Source organism: Arachis stenosperma, chromosome 9 (assembly GCF_014773155.1).
Source record: "Arachis stenosperma cultivar V10309 chromosome 9, arast.V10309.gnm1.PFL2, whole genome shotgun sequence".
In the NCBI taxonomy this organism is placed as follows: domain Eukaryota; kingdom Viridiplantae; phylum Streptophyta; class Magnoliopsida; order Fabales; family Fabaceae; genus Arachis; species Arachis stenosperma.
The window spans coordinates 117,608,772-117,615,247 of record NC_080385.1 but is presented as its reverse complement, the minus strand read 5'-3'; the positions used below and the strand labels follow the sequence as shown (position 1 = coordinate 117,615,247).

Sequence of the window (6,476 nt, the reverse complement as noted above, 5' to 3'; positions counted from 1 at the left end):
ATGTCAGAAGGACACTTTTTGGTCATCTGCTTGTATCTTTCCCAAGCTTCATAGAGGGATTCACCATCTTTTTGCTTAAAGGTCTGAACATCCACTCTAAGCTTGCTCAGCTTTTGAGGAGGAAAGAACTTAACCAAGAAGGCCGTGACCAGCTTATCCCAAGAGTCCAGGCTATCCTTAGGTTGTGAGTCCAACCATGTTCTAGCTTTGTCTCTTACAGCAAAAGGGAAAAGCATGAGCTTGTAGACTTCAGAATCTACTCCATTAGTCTTAACAGTCTCACAGATCTGCAAGAACTCAGTTAAAAACTGGTAGGGATCTTCTGATGGAAGTCCATAAAACTTGCAGTTCTGTTGCATCAGAGCAACTAGTTGAGGTTTCAGCTCAAAATTGTTTGCTCCAATGGCAGGAATTGAGATGCTTCTTCCATCAAACTTGGAAGTAGGCGTAGTATAATCGCCAAGCATCCTCCTTGTATTATTGTTGTTAGGTTCGGCTGCCATTTCCTTTTCTTGTTCGAAAATCTCAGTAAGGTTGTCTCTGGATTGTTGTAATTTATCTTCTCTTAGTTTCTTCTTCAGAGTCCTTTCAGGTTTAGGATCAGCTTCAACAAGAATTCCTTTTTCCTTGTTCGTGCTCATATGAGAAAGAAGAGAACAGAAAAAGGAAGAAGAATCCTCTATGTCACAGTAAAGAAGTTCCTTATTATTAGTAGAAGGAGAAAGGGAATAAGAGTGAAGAAGAATGAATAATCCAAACACAAGGGTGAGGATAGAGGCAGTGATTTGAGATGAAGAGAAGTGTTAGTGAATAAATAAATAAATAGAATAAGATGAGAGAGAGAGAAGTTTTCAAAAATAATTTTGAAAAGGAGTTAGTGATTTTCGAAAAGAAGTTTTAAATAGTTTTCATGGTAGGGTCTTTAGCTTGGTAGCTCCCTGTTATTTGTGAAGTGACTACTTGTGAGTAGCTGAAGATGATAAGTTTTTGAGCTCCAACCTCCCTAGCCAGCTTCAAACCAGTTAGTAGTGCCTCGTATTCTACTTGGTTGTTTGAGGCTGGGAACCCGAATTTGAGGAAGAGTTCGATTTGAGTTTCCTGGTTGCTTTCAATTATCACACCCGCACCGCTTCCAGTTTTGTTAGAGGAGCCATCAACGTAGAGATTCTATTCTATGGGGCTTTCAGATGTGTCTGTAAATTCTGCAATAAAGTCGGCCAGGTATTGTGACTTGATGGATGTCCGAGCTTCGTATTGAAGGTCGAATTCGGACAACTCGACTGCCCACTGCAGGATTCTGCCTGCTAGGTGATGACAAGCCATCATATACCCATTTTTTTAAGCTAATTTCACTTGTTTCACTAGTTTTTATGCACTTTCTTGCATCCTAAGTAAGTAATTTGGAATGAAAATGCATAACTTCTTTAAATCAGACAACCACCATTAAATTGATGCTAAATCATGAGGTTTGAGTTAAAATTAATTGATTTTTAATGATTTATAAACCTTATGAGTTTAGAGATACTTTGATTGGTTGTTTTGGTTTCTTGTAGATGAAGAAAGGAAGAAAAGAGGAAAAGCGTGGCTTAAAGAAAGCGTGGCCCAAGGGAAGGAGAAGTGTGCCGCATGGAAGGGAGGAAGCAAACATTGCCCTCCACAAGGGCACACTGCCCTCCAGGAGGGCAACATAATGAAACAAGCTTGAGAAGCAACAATGCCTTGCCCTCCTCAAGGGCGGAGCACAATTTGATGCCAAGGATCAAGGAAAACAAAAACTCTGCCCTGCCCTCCTCAAGGGCAATATCGGGCTCATCAAAGGAATAAATTCAAGGAAGAAGCTCACCAATGCTTGCCACAAGGATCGAACACGGCACCATGAGGAAGCAAGGAACTAGGCCTTACTTTGGTGCCAAGAAAATCAAGGAAAAGAGGTAGCGTGCGCATCACCCGAGTTTCGAACGCGGAGCTTCAACCTTGGCACATTGCCCTACCTTTCACAAGGGCAGGGCAGCATTTTGGTGATGCACACACGCGCACAAGATTGGCGAACCAAGGAGCCTCGGCCAGCAAGCACACACGCACAGGCAGCAAAACCTGGCGCACCAAAAAAAAAAACTCTGCCCTGCCCTCCACAAGGGCAGGGCAGCATCCTGCAAGCATCAACGAACCACGCACGCACGCACAAGGCCGCACGCATCATTTCCTGCCCTGCCCTCCACAAGGGCAGGGCAGCCTCCTGGGAACTACTTTCTTCATGGGCTGAAATTGGATTAAAAATCCAATTAAATTCAATTCTTCACCAAATCAAAAGCCCATCCAAATTCCAAAATCCAAGAATAGAAAGTGTATAAATAGGAGTTAGTTTGATGTAATTAGGACCCCTGGGAAACTTTACTTTGGACCTTTACTTTGAGCTTTCTTTTCACTTGAGAATTGAGAGCTTCTTTTGATTTTGAATTTTGAGAGTTAGGAACTGAGATTTCAGGGAATTGGGGAGGAGAATTGATCTCTCTTCTTCCTCGTTCTTGCTGGAGCATTTTTACTTTTTTTGTTTGAGTCTTGGGTGTGAAGAATTGAGGAATTTCTGTCTCAATCTCCATTCAAGATCTCTTGAATGCCTCTTCTACATAATTGAGTTCAATTACATTCTCTTTACTGCTTCTTCTTTAATTTCTTGTTAATTGCTTTGTGAATTTGGATCTGGGAAGGCAATTGAGATCTAGACTTTGCTATCCAGTCTCTGGAGTCCTGAGATCCCATTTTCCTTTTGGTTCTTCTGTGAACCCCTGCTGCAATTCAATTCCATTTCCTGTTTGAATTCTAGTTACTTCTAATTCAACTTCTGCTTTATTAATTGTTGCAATTTAATTTCCCTTGCTTGAATTCTGAAATCCCAATCCTCAAATCCCTTTTCATTACTGCAATTTATATTTCTTGCACTTTAAGTTACTGCAATTTACATTTCTTGCACTTTAAGCTTCAGTCATTTAATTTCTTGCTCTTTAAGATTCAGCTTTTTTTTTTAATTTCAGTTCTCTTTAATTTCTGCAAATCTTCCCTTCCCCTTTACATTTTCTGTTATTTACTTACTGTTGGATACAAAATCACTCAACCAAAACTTGATTCGCTTGACTAAATCAACCACTAAACTAAAATTGCTCAATCCTTCAATCCCTGTGGGATCGACCTCACTCATGTGAGTTATTATTACTTGATGCGACCCGGTACACTTGCCGGTGAGTTTTGTGTTGGATCGTTTTCCACACATCACTAGGTCTGTTTTCTGCAAGATCCCTTTTATGGGCTGGTCGGTCCGAACCCTAATGGTGTGAGCTTGAAAGTATGGTTGAAGTCGTCGGGATGTCAGAATGAGAGCGTAGGCAAACTTTTCTATTTTTTGATAGTTTAGCTCGGATCCCTGTAGTGCCTTACTGAGGAAATATACGGGTTGTTGTCCGCTGTCGTCTTCTCGAACTAGTGCTGAGGCTACTGCTTGATTTCCTACCACGAGGTACAATATGAGTGATTCCCCTTTCTGAGGTCGAGTCAGGATAGGTGGTTGTCCTAGGAATTTCTTGAAATCCTGAAAGGCTTGTTCACACTCCTTTGTCCAGTCGAATTTCTGTCCCTTCCTCAGGGTAGTGTAGAAAGGTAGAGACCTTATGGCCGATCCGGCTAGAAATCTGGACAAGGCTGCCAATCCCCTGTTCAGTTGTTGTACCTCTTTGACACAAGTCGGACTCTTCATGTCGAGTATGGCCCGGCATTTATCTGGATTTGCCTCGATTCCTCTTTGTGTAAGCATAAATCCCAGGAATTTGCCGGCTTCTACGGCGAAGGTGCATTTCGCGGGATTGAGTCGCATGCCGTGCTTCCTTATAGTGTCGAATACCTTGGCCAGGTCAGACAGTAGTGTTTCTTTGTTTTGCGTCTTTATTAACATGTCGTCTACACAGACTTCCATGATTTTTCCAATGTAATCCGAAAAGACTTTATTCATCAGTCTCTGATATGTAGCTCCTGCGTTTTTGAGACAAAAGGGAATGACGATGTAGCAGTAGTTTGCTTTTGGGGTTAAGAAGGAAGTCTTCTCCTGATCGGGCGGATACATTGGGATTTGATTGTATCCTGAGTATGCGTCCATAAACGAGAGGTATTTATATCCGGAGGAGGCATCTACCAGAGCATCAATACTTGGGAGTGGATAAGGATCCTTTGGGCAGGTTGATAAACCCTATTTTGACGGTTTATCTTGTATTAATTTTAAGAGATTTTATCACCTTTTACCCACATTTATTCAATGAAATAGCATGGTTTTGTGATTGTCTCCTTATTTGTGCTTAGATGTGAAAACATGCTTTTAGACCCTTAATTTGATGATTTTTATTCACCTTTGATTCCTCTAGATGCCTTGATGTGTTTGTTAGTGATTTCAGATTGAAAAGGCTAGGAATGGATCAAAGGAGTGAAGAGGAAAGCAGGTAAAGTGGAGAAATCATGAAAAGTCAAAGAAGTTGAACTCGCCCATGGACACGCCCGCGCACATGACGCTTGCGCACACCTTGCGAATTACCCCATGGATGCGCTCGCGCACCTGACGCTTGCGCGCACCTTGCGAATTACCCCATGGACGCATACACGTGCTGTGCGCGTACGCGTCGGTGTTGGTTTATGATTTTTTAATAAAAACATGGCCAACGAATTCTCAAAAGTGTGGGGCCCAATCCCAACCAACTTTGGCGCCAAAGATGCTATTTAAAGCTAAGGATTGAAGAACAAAGGGGATTCCAATCATTCACACTCATTAGGATTAGTTTAGAAGTAGTTTCTGGAGAGAGAAGCTCTCTCTTCTCTCTAGAATTAGGATTAGGATTAGGTTTAGTTCTTAGATCTAGGTTTTAATTCATCTTCTTCTACTTCTATCTTCTCAATTCCTTGTAGTTACATTCATTCTTCTTCCATTCTTTTGTTATAATCTCTTTTATGTTGCTCTTGTATTTTGTTGTAGATCTACTTTTGTTCCTTCTACTCTCTTTCAATTCAATAAAGGTAATTCATAATAAATGTGTTTCTTTTAATTGTTGTTGTTAATTCCTTTCAATAATTGTTGTTAGATTCTATTCTTGTTGTCAATTTGCTTTGCTTTTCTTTTATACCTTCCAAGTGTTTGATAAAATGCTTGGTTGGATTTTAGTGTAGCTTTTGTTCCTCTTGGCTTTGGTAGAGTGATTAGTGACTCTTGAGTTATCTAATTCCTTTGTTGATTGATAATTAGAGATTGCTAATTGATTTGAATGCCTCTAAAGCTAGTCTCTTCCTTAAGAAATTGATTAGGACTTGAGGAATCAAATTGATTCATCCACTTGACTTTCCTCCATGGTTAGAGGTTAACTAAGTGGGAGCAATGAACAATTTGTGGTCACAATTGAGAAGGATAACTAGGATAGGACTTCTAGTACTCATATCTTGCCAAGAGCTTTGTTAGTTGTTAGTTTATTTCCTTTGCCATTTATATTTCTTGTCTAAAATCTCAAAAACCCCAAAATAACTCACAACCAATAACAAGACACTTCATTACAATTCCTAGGGAGAACGACCCGAGGTTTGAATACTTCAGTTTATAAATTTTAGGGGTTTATTTTAGTAACAAACAACTTTTTGTATGAAAGGATTATTGCTTGGTTTAGAAACTATACTTCGACGAGAATTTATTTGAGAAATTCTAAACCATCAAAAATCCAATCATCAAAATGGGATTGAGGCCATCATTTCATTTCACTTACTTACCCAAAAAGCCTTACCTTTTATCTTCCCCTGTTAGCCAAATTTGAGCCTACGATTAACCCATTTTGTTCTTAATTTATCACATTACAAGCCTTGAAGCGGAAAACAATAAAAGTCCTTTTTTGGATCTTTGATTAGCTTAGGCTAGTGTGTGTGAGCACCATTCAAATGTGGGAATCTTGGGACATTGGGGGAATAAAAGGGTAATTTTTTATTTTTATTGGAAATATTAGGAATTGGGTACATACTCGTGTATTAATTAAAATGTATAGACCTTATGTATTGATGTTCTTGTATGTAGCTTGAAAGAAAGAGAAAAACAAAAGAAAAAGAAAAGAAAAAAAAAAGAAAAATTATATGGAAAAGAAAAAAAAAATAGAAAATGAAAGAAAAAAAAGAAAAAGAAAGAAATAAAAAGGGGACAAAATGCCCCAAAGTAAAGTCCAATAAAGATCAATGCATAAGTGTTGTGAAATGAAAAGGAAATGCATGAGTATGTGAAAAAGTGAGGAATGGGTAGTTAGGTTAGAACTTAATTGTATAGGATGTCATAGGTTAGGTGGGAAGTTTAAGCAAACTCCAAGCTCACTTAACCATATATGCATCCTACCTTGACCCTAACCCCATTACAACCTAAAGAAAAGACCTCATGATAATTGTATGCATGCATGAAATATATGTTGGTTGTGAGA

General features: G+C 39.3%; 1 non-coding gene across 1 annotated transcript; it reads left to right on the top strand.

The window, feature by feature from the left end:
- Nucleotides 1–104, top strand: LOC130952663 (small nucleolar RNA R71). Its single transcript, XR_009074841.1, has one exon. It is a non-coding gene; the product is annotated as a small nucleolar RNA R71 (small nucleolar RNA).
- Nucleotides 105–6,476: the final 6,372 nt, after the last annotated feature.